This window comes from Nyctereutes procyonoides, unplaced genomic scaffold, assembly GCF_905146905.1.
Source record: "Nyctereutes procyonoides isolate TBG_1078 unplaced genomic scaffold, NYPRO_anot_genome, whole genome shotgun sequence".
Lineage (NCBI taxonomy): Eukaryota > Metazoa > Chordata > Mammalia > Carnivora > Canidae > Nyctereutes > Nyctereutes procyonoides.
The window spans coordinates 24,978,031-25,002,394 of record NW_026575142.1 but is presented as its reverse complement, the minus strand read 5'-3'; the positions used below and the strand labels follow the sequence as shown (position 1 = coordinate 25,002,394).

The window sequence follows — 24,364 nt, the reverse complement described above, 5'->3', positions numbered from 1 at the left end:
TGACATTTCCACTTTTCTCCCATCTATCCTTTTTTCTTTTAGGTTTATTTTCATTAATTTATTCCATAAACGTATATTGAGTGTCCACTCTACTGCAAATCACATAGGACTGAGATAAAGAAAAGATACTTATTCTCTATAGAAAAGTAGGTTCCTTTAACTTTATGGATGGTCACCTTTGGGAATTATAAGCTGTTCTTTATTAAATAAATATATATAAATACATATTAATATATATTAAATAAATATTTATTTATTTTTGTTATTCATATATCAAATATGTATACATATATAGAGAGAATTATTCATATATCAAATATATCTACATATATATATAGAGAGAGAGAGACAGAGAGAGAGAAAGAGAACTCATGTGCATGTGTGCTTGCATGCTGGTGGGATGAGGGGCAGAGGGAGAGAGAGAATTTTAAGCAGGCTCCAGATCCAGCACAGAGCCTGACACAGGGCTTGATCTCACAACCTGAGACTATGACCTGAGTCAAAATCAAGAGTCGGTCACTTAACAGACTGAGCCACCCAGGTGCCCCTCATTAAATATATTTTTAAAAAGTTTTTTGGATGATATCAACAGGGAAGGAAAGGAATAAAATCGGGCAAAATTTCAACCAGCATTTCACTGGCAAAGTGTTCTGGGTATAGGAATATGTCTTTGGGGGGAGCTTTTTCTTCATCTGACTTGTACTTTGTTCACTTTTCAGATACTCATAATTTGCTGTCAAAGAAACCTGCTAACGCACTAATAAAGAAAAAGCTGAGGCTGTTATCCAACCATTTCAGAATTATAAAACATTTTTTTCTCAGTGGTATTGCCTTAAAGCTTAAGCTGACTCTCAAAGAGATAGTAAGAGTTATTAAGGTGGCCTCTAAAATTTCCAATGCTATCATATACCCTTGGTAAAAATAATTTAGATGAATGTCTTTATTGTTGTTCACTTACCTGTTTTCAAATTTTCCTCTGTTAAAATAATGCCATAGAGAAATTATTCACTATAATAGATGCTGGCCAATACTTACTTCTTGGGATTGCATACAACAGTATTCAGAAAGACAAAAATGCTCAAAAGTAGATCTAGTTGATAATATAAACTATCTTATTTCTATTACTACTGTGCATTCTTGTTTTTGACTGTTTACACCTCACTTCTGATGGAATTCCTAGTAAAACGAAACAAAATAAAACAAAACATCCCATATCCTTAATAAGATAGTAGAGGAAGCATTTCTCAATTCTTTATGAAGGCACATGGACCTGAAGGCATAAGATGCTTTCTAAGCAGGAAGCTGAGACATTTGGTCCAGGATGTGGTGAACTACAGTTTTTTTTTTTAAGATTTTATTTATTTATTCATGAGAGACACAGAGAAAGAGAGGCAGAGACACAGGCAGAGGGAGAAGCAGGGTCCCCGAAGGGAGCCCGACGTGGGACTCGATCCTGGGACCTCAGGGTCATGACCAGAGCTGAAGGCAGACGCTCAACTGTTGAGCCACTCGGGTACCCCAGGGTTTGGGTTCTAAGGTGAAAAATGTGAGCCCTGGAAAACGAAGAATCCAATTCTCATGAGAGGATATTATAGTTTAAACTACTACAAGACAAAAGTTTGCTGGTTGTCAATTTCTTTTTTATTTTTTAAGTTATGGTTGTCAATTTCATTTATTACTGGTTTTGGGAAGCTATGTCAAATTTATCCATGTTTTGAAATTTGGAAAGAATAGTCAAACTAAACTACAAGATTGAGAAATCCCCTCCCCTGACGATAACCCTTAAAATTATATAGTTGACTTTATTTTTTTTTTCCTGTGGGTAGAACATCAAAACCCAACAGAGTAAACCCAGAATACATTCAATTTAGATTTCATGCTGCTATCTTCATCTTTGACTAGCGGTTAATGATTCTGAACATATTTTTTGGTTATTTAATAAGACTCATGAACTCGGGTGTAGTTGTATGATCCCAACTTGAAATATGCAGTTTGGTGTAAACTGCTTGATTGCACTGACAGAGTTGGAATACATTCCCCTGGCCAAGTTATTAAGAAGGAAACGAGGCATTGCTCCATATAATGTGTGAATATGCTACTTCTCAGGTTTAAGAAGAATGCTTATTGATTAAAAACTGAGGCCATGTGGGATATGAACAATCAGCTTGTTCACATAAAGGTGCCAGAACTAGCATGTTTTTTGTTTTTGTTTTTTTCTTCTCCCACTATGCCTTCATGGAGTCAGTTCTGGTCAGTAATTTGGGCATCTTCATAATTCAGATTTAGAAATTTCCATTGAGGATCTAGCAGAGAAAACTTTTTTTTTTTATCTAGATGTCATCAGATTTTAGCCCAACATATTTGTGCCTCAAATGAGCAGGGGCATTTGAAAGATTTCTTCAAGGTTTTGAGGACAAGAAGACAGAGTGCCTTTTAGCATTAAAGATATCTTTAAGTTTCTCATTTCCTGTCCCTGATGTGTTCACCTTCAATATTTCTTTTGTACCAACAGATTTCTGAACAGCTCTCCAATAGCATTCCATTTGAAATAGAATTGATTTTGTTTTGAGGCAGCTAACATTAGGAGCTAAGTGCATATCATTTCCTAAAAAATGAACACACTGAATATTTAACCTATTTGATAGTGGGGGGAAAAAGTGTAGACCTTTGGCCCAAAGCCTAAAAAAAACCAATAAGAGCTCAAGAGGTAGCAGACTGGGAAGCAGTTAAGTAAGTTATTAAAAAACAAATCTGGAATCTCCAGATTACATTGGATGAACTCTCAGGGTTTCTGAGGGTCAACGTCACAAGATACCTAATCCAATCACTTTGGGTTTGAATCTCATTATATCCATGCCAAGTGGTCACTCTGGTGTATAATGCCTTATCATGTGGGGACAGGTAACCCCAAAGTGCATCTCCCTAACTCTGATCACAAGAAAGACCTTCATTACGTGGACTCAGAATCTGTGTCATGGTAATTTTTACTTATTGGTTCTGGAGAAATCAATGGGGGCCACACAGAACAAGTTCCAAATTCTATTCAGCAGATCATTAAACTTCTAAAGACACACTGACACCTCCAATTCTGTCAACAGTTCCTGCATTCCAGGTCTGCTGAACAGACTCCAATTTGTTTATGAGAGTTTGTGACCATGGCACTGAGTCTCAAATCTGTGTTCTAGTTGCAGCCTGAGCAGAACAGAGTCAGTCAGGACTTCATCAGCCTCATTTCAGCAGAGGGATTCTAATTAAATAAAGCCCTAAATGACATGCACTCCTTTAGTAACTCTGTCCTACAACTGAACTCTACTGAATGTTATAACAACTACTAAACCTTTCTATTTATTAGGTAATGTTGCTACCAGTACGACCCCCCACCCAAGACACTCATAACAACTAATATTTTTTCTGGTACTCTGTGCCAGCAATATTCAGTTACTTTACATATATTAACCCACATAAGCTACTACGAGTTAGCTGTTAACATTATTCCCTTTTACAGATGCAGGAAGTGAGGGAGTTAAGAAGAGTTGAAGTACCTTGCTAAAGTTTATACCAGGTAATTGATGGCACAACCAGAGGATGAACTCATGTTCTTTAGTTACATACGTAAAACATTGCATAATTAGTTGGCTTTACTGGACCCAAGCTGGTCACGTATCTCCATTATATCAGTTTATATTGGTTTATCACTCTGATTGATCCAGATCTTCGTGGATCCTGAGCTGGCACCTGATGCATTCATTCTCACCTAGGTTTCAAGCCATCAACATTAGCTTGTTTTCTAAATCTCATCCAAGACACTCATAAAAATGAATACTGGACAGGCCAAACTAAGACAAATCCCGGGTGCATCATGCAGAGCCACCTCTAGGTTGACACGTATCCATTAATCAACAACTTTGGATAGAAGTGCTCAATCATGTGTGTGGCTTTATAATTATACTATTTTTCTAGCTGAAGATTTCTCAACTCTAATGTCACAATATACTGGTGTGTTGTACTCAACTGTGAGGTATTTCATAACTAATTTGTTTATTAAAAATAGAATAGATTAAATATTGCCACCAAGTAAAAGCCACTCTCATTCACTGCCATTTTGTCAAACTTTCTTGAGATGATAAATAAGGTAGGGGGTTATAGCTGGCATGAGAATAAGAGTGGATATGTCCTTGGGAGAGTGACAAATAGAAAACTCAACTCTCAAATGTGTAGTAGTGGAAAAAAAAAAGATGATAAATGTTGCTCTGGTCCACATTTTTCCATCTTGGTTACAAGGATTTAATAAGAAACTTTGTCAAATTCATTTTGAGTATTTCCTCTCTCCATTCCCAGGGCCATGACCTTGTATCGGGTTCTTATCCCCTCTTCCATAGGGTATTAGAATGGATTTTCACCCTTTTATTCTGAAAAATTTCAAACACATAGAAAAATGGAAAGAATAGTTATAATGAACATCCATGTACCAACCCAGATTCAACACTTCATCTTATTAGCTTCATCTGTATTTATATGCATATATTTTTTTCTCTGAACTACTTACAAATAAGCTGCAAGCATCATGACAATTCCCTCCTGGGACCAGTCATTTTTCTGCTTTATCCATTCTTTGCTCTTCCTCTGAATTTTTCAGTATCTCAGAGAACCAGTGCCAGCACACTAGGTTTCCAATACTCTCTGGTGACTGGGTTCTGTTTAGGTTTTGGCCAATGGGAAGCACTGGCTGGAGATAAGATGGTAAGAAGAGAAGAGAAGACAGGATATTTCCATGGTCTTTGCTGTGTTTTGGAAAGTGTCTTTGGCAGTGTCTTTGTCTGTTTCTGTCAAACAGCCCTTCTCTCCATGAATCTAAGCCTCCACTGAGGAGCCCCTGTCAATACCCACTAGACAGCCCTGGCTCCTGGGCTCTGAGGACACCACTTCCTCCCATTGTTCCTCCAACTCAGGAGGTAGCAGTGGCTTTCTGCTTTTGTTAATACCTGGATTGCCCTTTTATTTTTTTATTTTTTATTTTTTTTTACTTTTTTGGCCTTTCAACTCTTCTGAAACTTTTTTTAGCCAGTCCCCTGTTATTGATTCCCCTCTTGTGAACTCTCTTGGGAACTCTGTTTTCTTCCTTTCTCCTTTTTTCTCTTTCTTTCTTTTCCCTTTAAAAAAATTTTTATTTATTTATTTATTTATTTATTCATTCATTCATTCATTCATTCACGAGAGAGACACACACAGAGAGAGAGAAGAGGCAGAGACACAGGCAGAGGGAGAAGCAGGCTCCTCACAGGGAGCCCGATATGGGACTTGAACACCAGACTCTGGGATCACGCCTTGAGGCAAATGAAGGCAGACATTCAACTGCTGAGCCACCCGGGCATCCCTTTTTCTTTTTCTTTAAAGTGTGTGCTTCATTGTACTGGATTCAAGTCAGTGTACAGGTAAGCCCTGGCTGCCTCCATGCCTCAACCCCACTGGTAGGTAGCCCAACATATCAAGTTGGGGGAACAAAATGAAGGCCATGATGGCAGAACATTCAAAATAAGAACAAATATTCAGGCGATGATTTAAAAATTTTTGGATTACATAATTTACAATGCTATCACTCTTTCCTGGGTGGATTTTGGGGAGGACTGGCCAGGGAGAAATGGAGTTGATTTGGGGAAGGCAAGGGACTTCCCATAATAATGCATCTCATGATATTTGGGATGACTTTTTTTTTTTTTTGAAAAGCAATGTACAAAGTCCTCTGCCACATTGTAGAACTTTGGGGACACTTGCTCCAACCAACTGCTGTCACCTTCACCATTCCAATGTTTAGATCCTGAGTCAAGTGCCAAAAAATAAAACAAATAAACAAAACTGCCCCAAATCCAAAAACAAACAAATTAAAATAAACAAATAAAGCCATGCCAGTCTCATCTCGTTTTCTGTGCAAGTCAGCTTTTGTCAAGAAAGGGTATAAGACAACTAAGGTAACAGTCCACCTAGAAGCATTTGTGATGGATGATGGAGGGGGCAGGACTCGTACTCCTGCTTGCTTGCTGATGCACCTCTGCTGGAAGCTGGAGGGCAAGGCTGGTTGGAGCCCCCCATCCACATAGAGGACTTGTGCTTAGGCAGTGCGGTGATCTTGATATTCATCGTGTTGGGCACCAGGGCGGTGATCTGGTGCATCGTGTCAGCAATGCCAGGTACACAGGATAGTGCCACCAGATGGCCCCGTGTTAAGCCGTGGTCCTCGGCTTGTCGACGTCACACTTCATGATGGAGGTGAAGGTAGTTTCGAGGATGCCACAGGGTTCCAGGTGAGGAAGGAAAGCTGGAAGAGTGCCTCCGGGCAGCAGAACCCCTCGCTGCAGGTGGTGATGGCCTGCCCATCTGCAGCTCACAGCTCTTTGCTGGGGATGAGCTGGAGGCTGCGGTGGCCAGCTCCTGCTCCAAGTCCAGGCGACGGAGTGCAGCTTCTCCTCGATGTCACACACGGTTTCCTGCTCAGCAGTGGTGGTGAAGCTGTGGCCACTCAGCAGCATGTGGTGCTCCTGGAGGCCACGCACAGTTCGGCCTAGAAGGTGTGGTGCCAGTTGGTGACCACACTGTACTCTACGGGGTCCTTCAGGGTCAGGATGCCCCTGCTGCTCCTGGCCTCACTGTCCATGTAGGAGTCTTTCTGGCCCATGCCCACCATGATGCTCTAGTGCCAGGGCCGCTGCCCCATGGTAGAGGGGAAGACAGCCTGGGCGGGGGTGGGGGGGCATTGTGGCCTGCGAGGTCGGCCTTGCACTTACTTGCCCGAGCTGTGGTCAACTGGGAGTGCAGTGATATCGTCATCCACGGTAGTGGGATGGTGGTGTAGACCCGCCAAGCTGTGAGGGCTAAAAGCCTATGCTTACCAGGTGGATGGGGTCTCAGGGGTGCTGAGTTCCATTTTCTTGATTCTAAATAACATAGCCTTTAAATTCGTTGACATTCTTCTTCTAAAAATAAGTATTCTATCAACATCAACACCATTATCACTTAGAAAAATCAATAACTCCCTAATATCTTATACTCCACTTCATATTAATATTTCCTCACTTGTCCCCAGAATTCTTTTCATAGTGATTTCTTCAAAGTAATGCAATCAATGTGAAATCATTGCATTTGATTACTTTTTTTTTTTTAGCTTCTCTTAATCTGGAGCAATTTCAGGATTTTTCTTTCCTCTAAGACACTGACTTTTTGAGGGCCAAAAGTTGTCTTCTAGATTTTTCCACATTCTAGATTTTTTTTCTGATATTTTTCCCTCTTGATGTTGCTGGACAGAAGTCCTAAACTTTATACATTATTTTATAATCTGGAAGTTAGGTATAAAGGCTTGATTAAGTTCAAGTTAAAATTTTTTGGCAAGAATGTGATGAAATATTTAATCACTTAGGTAACATTATGACTACTAGATCTTATAAGCAGTCGATTATAAGGGTATTTGCCACTTTTGCATTTGTTTTTGGCATTTTTGTAGTCCTGTCTGAAAATTAACTGAATATTAGTATATTTCTATCACATGTAAGCTTATGTTTTACATGTATAGGTTAGTGACCTATGTACTTTCTATAGAATGCTACCTTGCAGGTTATACATGTTCTGTGAAATGAATGGCCAGCCATGAGTTTTATAGCAGTGTGAATGCTTGCTCTTACATCCTAGTTCCTCTTTTACTAATCTCTTTCTGTTTTGCTAATCTCCTCTACACTTAGCTTTTATATCCAGTAAAAAACAAAAAAAAAACAAAAAAAAAAAAAAACTAACAAATAACCAATGAAATAGAAATGGGTTAAAACTAAAGTCAACTAGTGTTCGGCCCATTCACATTAGTTGACTCAACATGTCTGAAAATGAGCTCATCATCTTTCCTACCAAACTTGCTCTTCTCCCTTTGTTGCTTAACATGGTGATTAGCATCATTCAATGGCACCAACTGCCAACTGAGGATGCATCTTTGACCCCAGACTGTCACTCACACCCCTTACCCAATTAGTCCCCATGGCGTGTCCATTCTGCCTTCCTGGCTGTGTCTTTTTCAATGACTTGAATATTACCACCATTATTCAAGTTCAATTTTTCACCAGCCCTTATATAGACTATTTCAAAACTGCCCTCCTTGGGGCACCTGGGTGGCTCAGTGGTTGAGCGTCTGCATTTGGTTCAGGTCGTGATCCCGGGGTCCTGGGATCAAGTTCTGCATCAGGCTCCCCGTGGGGAGCCTGCTTCTCCCTCTGCCTGTGTCTCTGCCTCTCTCTGTGTGTCTCTCATGAATAAATCAATAATATCTTAAACAAAACAAAACTGCCTTCCTTGCTTCCAGGCTCATACCCTCAAATCTTTCTTCCACCTTACTTTCAGGAAGTTCATTCTGATATACAGATTTCCTCATTTCATTTTCCTGCTTACAATGTTTATTTGTTTATTTTGCTTAAAATGTTTTAATTGCCCTCCAGCACCTACAGGACTCAAGGCCCTTCACATAAAGGTGCTGTCCAGCTGCTCTCCAGTCTCTCATCTTGATGCTCTGCTTCTTGTGCTTTCATTCTCTACACTAGCCCTCACATGTTACGGTTCTACAACAGGCTATGCTTTCTTATCTACACACTTGCATGCAGGTTGCTCCTCCTCCCTGAGATCTGTCTCCACATTGTACTCATCTGGTCACATTTGCTGATGCTTCGGTCTCAGCTAAAGAGCTGAAGAGCTGTCTTTACATGAATCCTTCCCTGATACTCTCAGATGAAGTATGCTGGCACAGTGCTGGTCTAAGGAAGTGAGCAGTACTTTCCTCTAGCCCACTGAAGGGGGTACTCAGCCACACTTCTCCCTGCAATCCTCAAAAGGATTTCCCTGACCCCTCCTTCTAGCTAAATTAGCCTCCATCCCCACTAATAACTCCCTCAGCAAAATTTTCCTTATTTGCCTAGACCCATGATGGCTAGATGTAAATATAAAGCTATTAAAAATATAAAAACCTATCCCCAAAGTAGAGACTCCAGGCTTGAAGCAGAGATCCTCAGGCCAGCATCAAGTTTCTGGCCTAGGCTTATAGAGAAAGGCTGGGGAGGAAGTCTAATGAGGTCACAGAAAGCATCAAGCCAGGGTATGTCATCACCAGGAGTCAAGGGCTAAGATCCAAGAACATGGGAACCACTGCAGAGCTAAAGCCTGGGAGAAGTAGCCATAAGAATCCCACTGTGTCCTTTTCATCTCATCTTTGGGACTATGAAGCCAATGATTAATCTAGAAGTTTGTAGCTTGTGAAATAACAAAATAAGGCTGATAATAGTTGTATAAGAAGGAAGACTGGGCATCGGTCTTAAATTGTGGTACATTAAAGAACCATTTCTTTTTCTTGAATGAATCACTCTGTTTTTCTGTATCATTTTTTGCATCATAGGCAAATGAAAAACAGGGACCTAACAAAGAATAAAAATAAGCCAATGATGAATTTTAACAAGGCCAATTCAGAAGAATGCAAATACTACTGCATGAATCTGGATAGGAGAAGGAAAAATGTCTTCAAAAGTGATTATACAAAGAATGATAAAAATAGCAGTATAATATATGGGAAAATGTTACACATGAAAAATAAAAAAACACTATCTCCTAACTTCCTTACTTGCTTGGTATCTGATAATCACATCACTCTTCCTCCTAAAATCTTCCAACACCTTCCTAATGCATTTGGAACAGAATCCTTAGTATGACCTGCAAAGTCCTGGGGTCGGTCTCCTGCTGACATTTCTGGCTGCATCTAACACCTCTTTCGTCTGTCACTGGGTTCTAAGCACACGGGCCTTCTTTCTGGTTTTCAAAGACACAAGGTCCCTTCCTTCTTCAGGGCCTTTTGCAGAATTTTCCCCTTTTTCCTGGCATGGTCCTTAACCCCCTGCCTCCTGATTCTCCTGGCTATACTTATCCATAGTCCTCAAAAGCCTTACCCTGATCCCTCTTTCCATCTAAATTAGCCTCTATCCCCATTAATCTCTCTCAGCAAAATTTTCCTTTATTGCACTAATCAAAATTTGTAATCATAGGTTGATCTGGGTGGCTATTTGTCTGATATTTGAAAGCTTCAGAAGTGTGGAAACCATGCCCATTTTGCTTACTGCTATACAGTAGGAACTCAATAGTTAAGTATTTATTGAATGAAGACAGAAATGGAGAATGAAAAAATGGACTGGGGTGATCATCTTTGAGGTACAGGCTCCCATTTATCCCTCAATCTCTCTCAGTATCATCTTTTCTTCCTTAGTAATAGAACCTCAGTTTTGACTCAAACACATGCGTGACCAGAAAAAGTCTACATTTTTCCATACTCCCTTGCAGCATGGTATAGCTCTGTGACTAAGTTCTGGTTAACGGGATATAAGTGGAAGTAGCATCTGCAACTAATGAGAAAGACTTTGGAAGGGGGTTGTGTGCCTCATTCTTTGACCTCCCATCCTTTCTACTGGCCGGAGTAAAGACATGATGATTGGAATTCAAGCAGCCAAACTGACATAGGTGGCATGCAAAGAGTGACATAGTGCAAAGTAGAAGGACCCTGGATCCCCAAGGATTTTGTGGAACAGAGATTATCAGGTTGGGACTATGGAACTGTTATAGCTGTACCTGATCCTAATAGGTAAGTATAGGTAAGGTGCTATGGCAAGGGAATGGAGCTTCAGGGAATCTAAGTGGAATTTTGAGAACACTGGGGTTAAAAAATGAAGGACATTCCGTGGCAAATAACCTCCATTTATATACACACTAAGTAATGAAGTAGCATAGCATATTTAGGTAATGATAATTAAAACTCTAGAATCATCAATATATAAGAGAAAAAGTAAAATTAGGTTACAAATAAACAGCTTACAAAAACAGATTATAAACACATACAAGATTGAAATTGTGGCAGATACTATGTCTTCTCCCAACATCCATGCTCCCCTTCCTCCTTAAGTGTGGTGTTATTATTCATAATTATAAAACATTTCCATTTCTCCTCCTTTTGTTTTTGCTGTAGTGGTGGGGGGAGGAGCAAAGGACAGGGAGAGAGAGAATCTTAAGCAGGCTCCATGCCTATTCCAGTGCGGAGCCAGACTCGGGGCTCGATTTTACAATCCTGAGGTCATGACCTGAGCTGAAATCAAGAGTTGGACGCTTAATCAATCCACTGAGCCACCCAGGCGTCCCTCTCCTTTTGATAAATGGTAAAACTACACTTTTCTGTCTCTCTGTAGGTAGATTCACTACGTGATTTGCTTTGGCCAATAAAATGTAAACTTTAAGAACCAGAGTGAGATTCATTCTCTCTCTCTCTCTCCTGTGATCACTGACAATATTTCTGATAGTGGTTTTGGGTTTCAGAGTGAAGACACCATGGATCAGAGCCCTAACAATCCAGGATGATTATGTAATGTAAGAGGAAAATAAACCTTTGTTATTTTAAGACTTTAAGATTTTGATTGTTTGTTACTGCAGTTTTATTTAGAGTGGCAATACACTCACATGAAATAACTTTTCCCAGACTCTTTTTCAGCTAAGTATTGTCAGATAACTGTTTGCTGTAAGACACAGTACAAGCATTGTGCATAACTTCTGGGAAGTTCCATAACTGGCGAAGACCCATCCTCCTTTCTGTCATCTGGAATTCAGGCAATAATCTCTGACATTCAAAGAACTATCTTGGACCATGAAGCAATGAAATTCTTATAGAACTAAACATTCAACTCCCGTACAACCTACTAATTGTACTCTTGGGCATTTATCCTAAAGAAATGAAAACTTATGTTCATGCAATCACCTGTCCATGAATGCTCGTAGTTATTTTATTCATAATAGTAGAAAACTACAAATAACCTAGAATTTCAACTGGTGACTGGTTAAACAAATGGTACACACAGGTATGTACCATGGGATACTATTTAGCAATAGAAAGGAAACAAGCTCTTGATACTGAGACATGCAACAACCTGGGTGAATCTCCAGAAAATTCTTCTGAGTAATAAACCCCAAATGTAACATACTGTATGATTCTGTTTATACAACATTCTCAAAGTGACAAAATTACATACACAGAGGACAGATTAGTGGTTGCAACTTGTGCTGATGAAAATGTTCTGTGTCTCGACTATTATCACTGTCAAAATCCTAGTGTGACATTGTTCTATAGATTTGCAAGATGTCACCGTTGGTGAGAACTGGGAAAAGAGCACATAAGATCTGTCAGTATTAGTTTTTACAATGGTGTGTGTCTCTAAAATAATTTCAAAACATTTCTAATAAAAAAGACCAAAAAGTCAAGAAAGAAAAAAAAAATCCACAGAAGTCAGATTTCTCCCATACCAATTGGGGAAAAAAAAAAATAAGGCCCCTAGGGCTCGGATTTAGGACTAGATATTTTGTTCAAAGTGCCCCAAAAGACTGTAATGTTCAGCTACACTTGAACTCTAAAGAGAGCTGGTAAAAAATGGTACCATATGCTGTCCCAGGGCTTCTTCTAAAGCCATGGGAACAGCCTTATCCCCAACCCCAAATCAGATACATATACAGAATACTGTGGGGGAGAGAGGAGAATGGGAACAGAAGTTATCAGGGTCTCAGTGTTCATCACCTGAGGTTATTTGCCGCCACCACCCAAAGAGAGCTATTTGTGCTTCCTACCCGACCTCTGCCCAGCCCAGAGCGGAAGTGGGCCTCAAATTCTGTGTGGTTCCACAATCTTGTTGGAAGACCCCAGTTGGATGTCCGCTTAGGCGGAGGACATGTTGATTTACCTGCTGTCTGCCCACGCAGAGAAAAGGGGAGGGACAAGGGTGGCAGGGCGAAGGCAGAGGATGCAGGGGAGGAGCCTGAGCTGCCACGTTTTGGCCTGAGTTCCCCACGCACCTGGACTATCACACAAGTATCGTTAGGCTGGAGTCTTCGGGCTACTGCTCCACGCAAGAGAGGAAGGTCGGTTGAGGGAATTTTAACAGGAAGGGGGGGTGAAATGTTGGTGATGAGAGCTGAGGAGGGGTGAGGAGGGTCAGCAGGAGTGGGTCCTCAGAGCAAGGCAGTGAGGAAGCACTTACAGTCTTTTGAGGAACTCCCAAGGATGATCTAAAAGAAAGCCAGAGGATGTTGAGGTTAGTTCAACCAGAAAAGAGGTAAACAGCAGACAGAGGACCTCAAGAGCAGCTAGTTGTGGGAGGTCCTCATCCCTTGTCGCTTCCCTCTGGGCTCCAGCACCGCAGAAGAGCTGGTGTATGGTTCTCACCTGACTGCTCATTAGCATCACCTGCAAACTCTTAAATTCATTGCTACCCAGACCTCACCCTCAGACACCTCACCTTGAGTCTGACCGAATCTAAAACCTGTGCTACATTAGTGCCCAAAGACATGGCACAGGGCAGCTCCCTTAGAGAGCCTCTCTTCCACTTGAGGTACCAGTCACCCATCAAAGGTGAGTCAGAACCCAAGGCCTGCCTTCCAGACCAAGCCACCATCCATGGGGTCCTGTGTCTTCTCCGTGCTGAGTGGAAACATATGACAGCACAGACAGAGGCAAGCAGGAGGGATTACAAAGTAAATTTAAGAGAGTGCAAGAAAAACATGACAAATGAAAGTCATACAGTGGGAGAATGGGAGCATCGCCTGGAGGCTTGTAGGGCTTATTTTGCATGTGCACAAGGAATGAGTTATCAGTGATAGCGACAATAGGGCTTTCTCAGAAATGGAAGATGCTTTTTACTAAAAGAGAAAGTAAACATTACTTAGAACAAATCTCATATCATACCTTAATGTTTACAAAGGAGACAGAGGGAGAGAGGGCAGGAAAGAACAGATTTCCCAGGGGAGGAAATTGCAATGAGAACAAGTAATCTGGATCAAGCCAGAGCATGTTTGAACAGAAAGAATACCCGAGGACAGAGGAAACTCTAAGGATAAGATAGGATTTTACATAGCAGGAACCCCTACTAGATTGATTTTAGACTGTTTTAAAGTGGTGACTATCGTCAAATGCCAGAGCAAGAAGTTCTATAAATGAACACTATTTCCTACAGATTTTGATGCTCGAAAGCTTTTCCCAAGTTCAGAATAAGTATCTTTAAAATTAAAGACAGGTTGAACTTCCAACGATAGGGGAGTGATTAAATAAATCACAGTGCACAGCATGAGATGGAATAGTATGCTACCTTTAAAAATGATGCAGAGGACACGAACTCAGCATAACCCAGACAGATGAGGTTAAAGAAAGCAAGACACTAACTGTGGTGCTTACAGCTATGTGAAAAACGTGTATTTTCTTTTATACTTCTTTGCTGTACATTTCTAAATTTCCATCGATGAGTATATATTATTTTAATAATCAGAATCAAAAGATAAATGTTATTTATAATCCTATAGTCCACTTTAATGTTTTACCTTCTTTTTCCCCCCACCTATGTGCTCACAGAAGCTACTTTTGACACCACCACTGGGGTCCTAGCAATCGATGAGTCCCTTGGCTCCAGACACTGCTATATATTATTTAGGCTTCCTTCTCACAGTACTAACACTTGCCGAGCATTTTATTCCTCCAGTGGCTTTTTTTTTTCTGAGGATACCATATCAACTTCAGGGAAGTCTCTTAGAATACCCCAACTGCTAGGCAGGTGTCCTCCAACATTTAGCACACACTCTTTTTCATACAGTTTGTATTGGTTTTTTATTGCTGAGTAACAAATTAGTGCCAACTTGGTGGTTGAGAACAATTCTTTTATCTCCTGGTTTCTGTGGGTCAGGAATCCAGGTATGGATCAATTGAGTCTTGCTCATGGTTCTTTTCAAGATCAATTTTGTTGTTTTTTCGTCATTGTTTGCTTGATTGTTTTGCCAAAATTCAGTCTTTTTAGATTTTGGTACTTTTTTTTTTAAAGATTTTATTTATTTATTCATGAGAGACACACAGAGAGAGGCAGAGACATAGGCAGAGGGAGAAGCAGGCTCCATGCAGGGAGCCTGATGTGGGACTTGATCCCGGGACTCCAGGATCACACCCTGGGCCGAAGGCAGGTGCTAAACCCTGAGCCACCCAGGCTTCCCTAGATTTTGGTACTGACCCACATTCTCCTGCTGTTTATTGGCCAGGGGTCACTCTTAGTTCCTAGAGGCCACTTCCATGTGGCCCTCCCACAGCTTACTTCTTCAAGGCCAATGGAGAGTAGTTCTCGCTACTGCTTTGTGTCTGTTTCAGGGGATCACATGATTAGGTAAGGCCCACCCAAGGTAACCATTAGATTAGCTCAAAGTTGACTGAATAAAGTCCTTGTTTACAGCTACAAAACCCCATCATTTTTGCTATATCATTTAACCTAATTATGAGAGTGCTGTTCTATCATAACTGCAGGTCCTTCCCGCTCAAGGGGAGGAGGTTACATATAGTGCGCATACCAGAGGATGAAAGTCTTGGGGTCTTAGAATGTTAGAATTTTACCTGCCACAAGATTACAGAAGTAAATTAAGGGTACTGCAAACATTGGATTAAAATTATTTTAAAGTATCTTTTAGCTGAAATTCATAATAAAAATAACACCTTCCTATACAGTTTTTGTGCGTATTTCAACATTGTCTTGAATTTGTGTTTGTTTAGAGAATTTCCCAAGAACGTAAAGTTAGCTCCTTAAAAAAAAAAAGTACCATATTCAGTAGTTATCTCTGGTAATCTGGATCCTCTTGAGACTATAAAACCAATGAATGAATAAAAGAATCAACCAAATAACCAATCACAGTCTGGAAATAAATCAGAGGCTGAGGAGAATAAAGGAATATTTATCATTTTTCAATGAGGGTGGGGGGGATGCATTTCAGATTTCCTTTGGGAAACAGAAAAGTCCTCCTGTTAGAAAATTGAAAAATTTTCAGAACTAAGTACTGAGGTAGGGCGGGGGTGTGTGATGTGTACTGAGGCAGGAAGGGGGGGAGCAGGGGAAAGATGTCACTGGCCCTGTCTGGGGTTAAGAGACAGGCTGCTCTCTTACCTCACGGCCAAGCAGCACTCTCGTATTTCCAACCCGGCGGGGACGATAACAGTAATGGCTCACACTTTTATGGCACTGACTATATATCAGGCATTGTTCAAAGCTCTTTTTAAATAGTAACTCATTGAGTCTTTGCAATCATTCTGTGAGGTACGTGTGCCATTACCATTATTATTACAGGTTGAACCCATTAGCCATTTTTTATCTTCATCTTTTCGGCTTGGCTGCTCTATTCTCCTTTGGTTGCTGCACTGTAGCTTCTCCTCTCATTGTCTTTTTTGCATCAGCCATTTTGTGCAGCCACTGATCTGGTGGTTAACTCCTTTACCTGTAAGCTTTCGATACTTTGGTGACAAACATGTCCATGGTCTCGGCTAGTCCCCAATCTATTCCATGCTCAGCTTAAGTAGATGAGACCCGCATTCCCTTATGTTTCTCAGACTGGCCTTGTCAACAGGGCAGCCTCCTGGACATTTCCACCATTCACCGTGGAACAGATTTTAGAGCATTTTTGGTTGCAAGTGGCTGAAATTCAAGTCAACTGATCTTTTTTTTTTTTTTTTTTTAAGATTTTATTTAGGGGGATCCCTGGGTGGCGCAGCGGTTTGGCGCCTGCCTTTGGCCCAGGGCGTGATCCTGGAGACCCCGGATCGAGTCCCACGTCGGGGCTCCCGGTGCATGGAGCCTGCTTCTCCCTCTGCCTGTGTCACTGCCTCTCTCTCTCTCTCTCTCTCTCTGTGACTATCATAAATAAATAAAAAATAAAAAAAAAATAAAAAAAAATAAAAAATAAAAAAAGATTTTATTTAGGGATCCCTGGGTGGCGCAGTGGTTTGGTGCCTGCCTTTGGCCCAGGATGTGATCCTGGAGACCCGGGATCGAATCCCATGTCAGGCTCCCGGTGCATGGAGCCTGCTTCTCCCTCTGCCTATGTCTCTGCCCTCTCTCTCTCTCTCTCTGTAGCTATCATAAATAAATAAAAATTTAAAAAAAAGATTTTATTTATTTATTCATGAGAGGCACACACAGAGAGAGGCAGAGATGCAGGCAGAGGGAGAAGCAGGCTCCATGCAGGGAGCCTGATGTGGGACTGGATCTTGGGACCCCAGGATCACAGCCTGGGCTGAAGGCAGACACTAAACTGCTGAGCCACCCAGGGATCCCATGTCAACTGATCTTAAGAATAAAATGATATATGGCTTCTCATAGATTGTAAGGGTACTGAAGGCTCACAGAGGTGAGCTCATGAAGATACAGTAGCTCATAGAACTTTAGGTACCAGAGTCTCAGAGACAAGAACTATGGACTCATTTCTTGACTCTTGCCTCTGCTTGGCCTCATTTCACGGCTTGGCCATCTCCACATGGCAGAGAAGATGGCCCCCACCAGGCCAGGGCTGCATCACCCCCTTTTATGCAACACTACATCAAGAGGGCTTCCTTCATCCAGCATCTGAGTGTCCCTCTCAGAGAAAGATTCTGATTGGCCTAGTTTGGGAGGCCTGCCCTTGGCTCAGCCCATGTGAGCTTCCCCCCTGTGTTTCAGAGCAGGAGTGAGGCTGTGCCTCGAGGTTCACTGGGAGAGTTAGAGCTTCTCAAAGGAAGGAGGGCTTTGTTATAAAGTGGAGGGGGAATCATGCTGTGTGACAAAACCTCTGCCACTGCACCATATAAGTAGGGAGATCTCGAATATAACTTAACCTGCAATAAAGTGTCTAAATAATTTTCTCCCTAACATTCAGTTTTCATTTGTGTGACATGATTTAAGAGATGGCTTGCGCTGAATTTAAACTGTAGAACATGATTCGGCAAGGAAATCACGGTGCTGCCCAAGCCGCATTGAGCTTTATGACTATGCAAACCCATAAATGAAATCACCGGGAATCAGTAGGACTTTTCTGTACAGGTGCAGGAAAAGCTCATCCCCAGGAGGGAGAAAGCTGAAAGACCTGGCACAAGGAGCCAGAGCGGGGCCTTGTCGAGCCCCAAGTTAGCATTTGCTAGATTACCGTGTAAGATGGCATCACATACAGCTCACAGGGAGCACCGTTGCCTGGAGAGTGCCCCAGAGCTTGATGGGAGACGTCAGAAGGCCCTGGAGAAGGAGACTGAAGGGGCCTCAGCAAGTGACAAGGGGACTTTTTGCCTTTGTCAGGAATCAGCAGAAACAGCCAGTAGATGCGGTGCTCCCATGCTGGTTTGGCTACAATGAACAACCAAGGGTCTGGAGGTAACTGAAGAAGGGGACTGAGCCAGGACTGGGGAAGGGGGAAGAGGCATTCATGAAATACTTCACTGATGTGAACTCCTGAAGACTTCGGGGATTTTCTCATAGGGCCACACCTTGAAAGCCTCCATCTGGGTAAAATCAGGATGAAATATGTGCTTATACCCTAAGGGTGGATGCTCTTTCTAAGAGCTTCTGAAAGCTTCTTTTCAAGGAAGCCTCAGTCATAAAAAAGACAATAGGATATTTGTGGCTTCCTCTTTCCCTCCCTCCCTTCCTCCCTCCCTCCCTTTCTCCCTTTCTCCCTTCCTTCCTTCCTTCCTTCCTTCCTTCCTTCCTTCCTTCCTTCCTTCCTTCCTTCCTGGTAAACTCTAGCTGATGGTAATTCAGAACCACACTTTGTGTTATTTAGGGTTTTTTTTTTTTTATGCAGAAATGCAATGCTTGGACATGTCAGGAACTTAGCAAAGAAAAAGAATGTGCCTTTTAAAAAATTTAGTACCCCAAATTTGGAACCCAGAAAATTGGAATCTATGAAGAATGCACATCTAAATCTTTAACTTGGCACCTCTAGGGGGTTGTGGGCGGGAGCAGGGTGGTGGTGGGGGGGGGTGTAATTCAAATACCAGCCTGGAGGAATCATTTCGATTACGATGGAAGAAATGGAAGAAGTTATTGTAATGAGGTCAGTTCTGGTCCTTATGTTATTAGCCGACCAGTGAGGACGCAGACGGGGTGGAACAGAAATTAATTAGAGTATTATGGGGGCTTTACAATCTAAGGTATTCAGAAACTTAGCAAAACTAGGTCTGTGTTCTTCAAAAAAAGATTATAGAGAGACCTTATTAAAGCACAGAAGGCTCAGCTATTTAAGATGGTGACATACATAGAGGCAGGAATGTGCAAAGAGAAGCTGAAAGGCAGCCAGGCCCTGAAGGAATTTCAGTGGAATTTCTTCACCGGAGGAGTAGTTAATAAATAGAGCAGATTTCTAAGGGCAGAAACTAGAGCAGCTACTACAAATAGTTTTTTTTTTTTTTTTCTGTTAAAGGAAGGGAGTGATAGGAAGTTGGAGAGGAAAATGTTGAAACAAAGAAAACAAGCCTTTTAGCTGGCAATCCCGGCCACCTCTCATGCAAAACTGTCTGCTCCCACCACTGAGAACGGTGTATCACTTGATAATCATAAAAGCCCTGGTGGAGTTGGCCTGGGTGGTAGTGCTAGACCCACGCTACACATCATCAAGAGATGCATGTAATATGCTACTTTTCAAAAGTCTGAGAGACCATTTGCTCCGTCTTGCTGCCAACGTGTCTGCTATTTTGCATGGCACAGAAGGACAGAACGGAGGGCTAGAAAATCCTTTTGTGCTGGGGATGGCCTCCTCCTGCTTTGATGCGAGGCTGGTCCCCCTGGTCTGAGGCCCGAAGCCTTCCCTGGGGCAGTGTTGTACACTGAGCGCTGATGAATCCAGGCCTCGGATTTTTTTTATCCCTACTCTCCTCCATCAGGTAGGTTGGGATGGTTACCAGCTCATTGTGCACAAGGGTTTTTATTCTTCAGATCGTCAAATGGTGGCGAAAAGAGAATGGAGGTAAGTGTGTGTATCTTTGGGCCAACATATCTGCAGCTTCATCAATATGCAGATTCCCTCCGCCTCACCAGTCAAAACCATTTTTTTTTTTTAAACCAAGACTCAACTTGGCAAAAGTGAACTCAAATTTGCCAATTGACTTGTGGGGTTGGAGCTGTTATCTGTTATTGCTGTTAGCAGTTCTCAATGTGGGTCCCTCTCACTATCCATGAAAACTCCAAGAAATATTTACCGAAAGCCTGGAGATTTCATGGCAGAAGGATTCATTCAGGGCACCAGTCCCTGGGGATGGCAAGGCTGCCAGGCGTGTGAGAGGACTGGCGGTGCCACACAGCAGCACTTCCCACATCGTGGGCCTCATGATCGCCTGGGCTGTCTGTAGAGCATCAGGCTCCCGGGTTTGTTTGTTTGTTTGTTTGTTTTGTTTTGTTTTGTTTTTAAGCAGAAAATCTTTAAGGGACACTTGCATAGCCAGAATTTCTTCTCAGGCTGATATACATAAAATATTCAGTAACTGGGACTGTGGAAGGAGCTCTCAGGGCCTGGAAAAAGGCTCCTTCTTAGGATCATGCGTGGGGTCCTGCAGAGACAGGCCCTACATGTTACACACATGGCTGGCTGGAGTCTGCAGCAGCTCTGGGAATCCGCGGGATCAGGTAGGTGTCCAGCTCCTGGCACTGGTAGAGGGCTACACTGTCCAGTACCCACTCTCGGGTCACCACAGGTGCCTTACACATCTGCCCAATCGCATGGAAGCCACTGTCCTCTGTCCAGGCGTCCGGCTGCACGACTACCACAGGATGAGTGCCCTTGCTGAGGGTGAATAACGAAGGCTCCTTCACCACAGAAGCCCCACAGAGGTGCACCATCCACTCTAATTGATCTGTGGGCATGTTGGTAAAGGGTCCATAGCAACAGATTTCTAGGCCTCTGAAGATCTTTCTGTCTTGGGATTCTCTGTCCTGGGATTCTCTTGCTCGCTTCGGACCCTGGTGATTTCTTCCATTCACAACATCTCCTCTGACTTCAAAATCATGCTCATCTAGTATCTTTCTTTCTTTAATAGACTGGGTTACCCAGAAATAGCTAACTACTCATTTTCCTCCTGCAATACCCAGAAAATATTTCAGTGTTCGTTTGCACACAAATTCAGCATCTGTTTTCATAATGACATGAGTTGTCTCTTCAGAAATTAGATTAGTTAAAGTGATGTGGTGTTTTCTGGCAAACTTGTGCACAAGCATAAATTCTTTTGGGGTCAAGCCTGATGCCACCATAGATATGGCACCCGTTGGGACCCGTGGATCTGCATTTTTTTTTTTCTAGTCACACAGATGATTCTGAGACACATGGGCCTGGAAGACTGGGCTGTGTAATTTGAAGGGGGAAGCCATGGCAGGGGCTAGGAAGGAAAACCTATAGATATTTGCTTTCATTTCAGCCAAAAGCTTGCCGGGAAGGGCATGGCAAGAGCCACAGTGGGTCCTGAGCAGCAGCAGGAGGACCAGGCAGGCAGGGCACATAGGAAACTGCAAGAGTCTGTGCAGAAGTAGACTGGGGCCAAGACAGGCGAGCATTCGGGGGGTTTAGTAGGGAATATAAAATAGGTGATGAACAGAACATTCTGATATCGTGTGTGTGTGTGTGTTGCAGATCATTGTTTACAAATCTGGCAGACTCCTACTCAAAAACAATCCACTTGCACACTGAAGGAAAGCCTAGAGAGTGAGCTAGACCCCGAGGAATTGAAGCTTTGGCTGGGAATCCCTCCTGCAGTTCCGTTGGCTGGCAGAGGGCACGGTGCCCTGGTCAACAATGCCCTAGTCTGTATCAGCGGAAGAGAGGGATTCCCGTCAAGGAGCCCAGGATGCACTTACTAAAAGTAAAGTCATAGAATGGCATAGATGGGAGGCAGCCAAAATAAACCCTGCCCTCAACCAAAAAGCATGCAAACTAAAGAGAGGCAGCCTCACTAAGTGAATAGCCAGCAATCAGAGGCCCTCCAGTAAGCAGGATGGGGTGGGTGGTCAGGGCCAGAGAAAAGTCCAGAACTTCATAGGAACGGGGCAGAAAGAGACAGAGTTAGCTGGAGGGCAGGTACTCCGCAGTGAAAGGGAGACCTGTCATGTTATGCTGCTTATGAAAGATCTGGGGGCTGGCCTCTGCTCCCCTGCTACTGGCCCCTTCCCAGTCTGTGATGTTCCATTCTGTGAGCCCCCTCCAGGCAGGGGTGCCCTCTGCTCTGCAACCTCCACTTCTGCTTTGCTGCCCGCTGAGACATACTGTTCAACCCCCTTCTTCCCTCCTCTGCCACTGGATTTCTCCCCCCGCCCCCGCCCCAAGTTTCCATGGGAACTGTTAAATTGTCAAGGGTTCCACTCTCTTGTCTATTCCCCTCTGGGTCAACCTCACTAGACTTAGGAGCCCCCATGGCTTAGGACAGCTACGCCAGCAGCATGGTTGGTTAAATAGGCCTTTGTGGATTGGCCTGGGAACCATACCACTATGTATAATAATTTTTTTCTATGGGGAAATTCTTTGAGTTCCAAACACCCCATTGACTGGTGACCTTTTAGAACACAACAGTCCTATCTGGGCTCCACAGTGGGGTGAGATCACTCGGAGTTGTCAGAGCCAAGCTGGGAACAGCAAACCGAGTCCAGGCCAGGCTGGGGTTAGATAGTGAGTTCAGAGTGGAGGGATTTCAAAGACAAGTAGAGATTTGAACTTCGAAGTATAGGGATGACTCTCAGATCAATCTTGCTGGGTTAGGGGTTGGGCGGGGAGAGGGTAGATGAGGTGACAAGCAAGCCAGGTGAGGGAAACCTGAGAGCATGAGTAAAATGTGCCATGGGGCTAGAGATGGAAGGTGGCGGTGCCTCTGTTATCACGCCCCCCCTCATGGGGCCTGAATGCTTTGAAGTGGGGAGCTTGGCTGCTGTTCCTTCACTGAGCAAATAAAGTACAGTCCCAAGGGATCTGGGGGCAGAGAGGGCTTATCAAGGGCAATGGTCTTGGGTTGTTGCTAGTTTCTGTCAGTACCATTTCCTCTCCCCCCCATCCCTCAGGCTCATCACCCAGATTCCTGGGGGCTGCCGTTTTCTATCGCGGATCCTCTCTCTGTCTTCCCCTTCACAAAGAATCTCCTCAGTGCAACAGGACCACCCTTCCAGCCTCTGCCATCAGACTCCGTGCGGGCCCCATGGCGCTGCTGGGCTGAGCTGCAAGGTTGCACTTTGACTTCAGACCAACTCCTTTACTTCTGCAACGGATCTCATCACCTCCTGCCTATTTGCAAGTGGTCTCTCCCTCTCCACCATCGCCACCCACTGGAACATTAATTAAAATAGAAACATGTAGTGTCTTCCACTTAGAAACTAGCCATACCTTGACTCCACATTTCTCCCCAGCTTCTACCCCATTTCTCTGCCCTATTATAGCAAACTCTGCAAAAGAGTTGGTTTTCTCAGTTGTTTTCTAATTCTCCTCTCATTTTCTCTCACCTCCTTTCAGGTACAGCTTCATCGAGATATAATTCCTATACTATAGAATTCCCTCACTTAAAGCAAAAATCACTCAGTGATTTTTAGTGTATTCACAGAGTTGTCAACCATCACCACAATCAATTTGAGAATATTTTCATCACTCCAAGAAGAAATTCTATATCCACCCGTTTCTACCCATTTTCCACAATTCACTTCCAGGCCATAAGCAATCCCTAACCTACTTTCTATCCCTATAGTTTTGTGTATTGTAGACATTTCATATAACTAGAATCACATGATTTGTGGTCTTTCGGAAAAGCCCTCTTTCACTTAGCATATTTATTTATTTATTTATTTATTATTATTTATTTATTTATTTATTTATTTTTTCACTTAGCATATTTTTTTTTAATTTTTTTTTTATTTATTTACGATAGTCACACAGAGAGAGCGAGAGAGGCAGAGACACAGGCAGAGGGAGAAGCAGGCTCCATGCACCGGGAGCCCGACTTGGGACTCGATCCCGGGTCTCCAGGATCGCGCCCCGGGCCAGAGGCAGGCGCCAAACCACTGCGCCACCCAGGGATCCCACACTTTTTAAAGCTCATCGATATTGAAGCATATATCGGTACTTCATTTCTTCTTATGGCCGAATAATATTCCATTGTATAGATACACCACATTTTCTTTATCCATTTGCCAGTTAATGAACATGTGGTTTGTTTCTGCTTTGTGGCTTTTATGAATAATGTCGCTATGAACACTCCTAACCAGGTTTTTGTGTGAGCATAAGTTTTAATTTCTTTTTCACTTCTCAAGGTTTTGTGTGGATGAATAATTTACATACCTAGCAATGGAATTGCTGGGTCAGATGATAAATCTATATGTTTAAGATTATGAGTAACTGCCAGACTGTTTTCCGAAGTGGCTGCACCATTTTACATTCCCATGAACAATGCACAAGGTTCCAGTTTCAACGGTTCTAGTCAAAACTTGTTTGTAATCTGTTTTTTCATTATTGCTCTCCTAGTGAGTAGGAAGTGGTGTTGATTTAC

The 24,364-nt window shown here is 42.7% G+C and overlaps 2 pseudogenes; both read right to left on the bottom strand.

Annotated features, from left to right (window-relative positions):
- Window positions 1–5,978: 5,978 nt before the first annotated feature.
- LOC129498428 (actin, cytoplasmic 1-like) lies at window positions 5,979–6,822 on the bottom strand (annotated as a pseudogene).
- A 13,604-nt stretch (window positions 6,823–20,426) lies between these two features.
- LOC129498426 (breast cancer type 1 susceptibility protein homolog) lies at window positions 20,427–23,349 on the bottom strand (annotated as a pseudogene).
- Window positions 23,350–24,364: the final 1,015 nt, after the last annotated feature.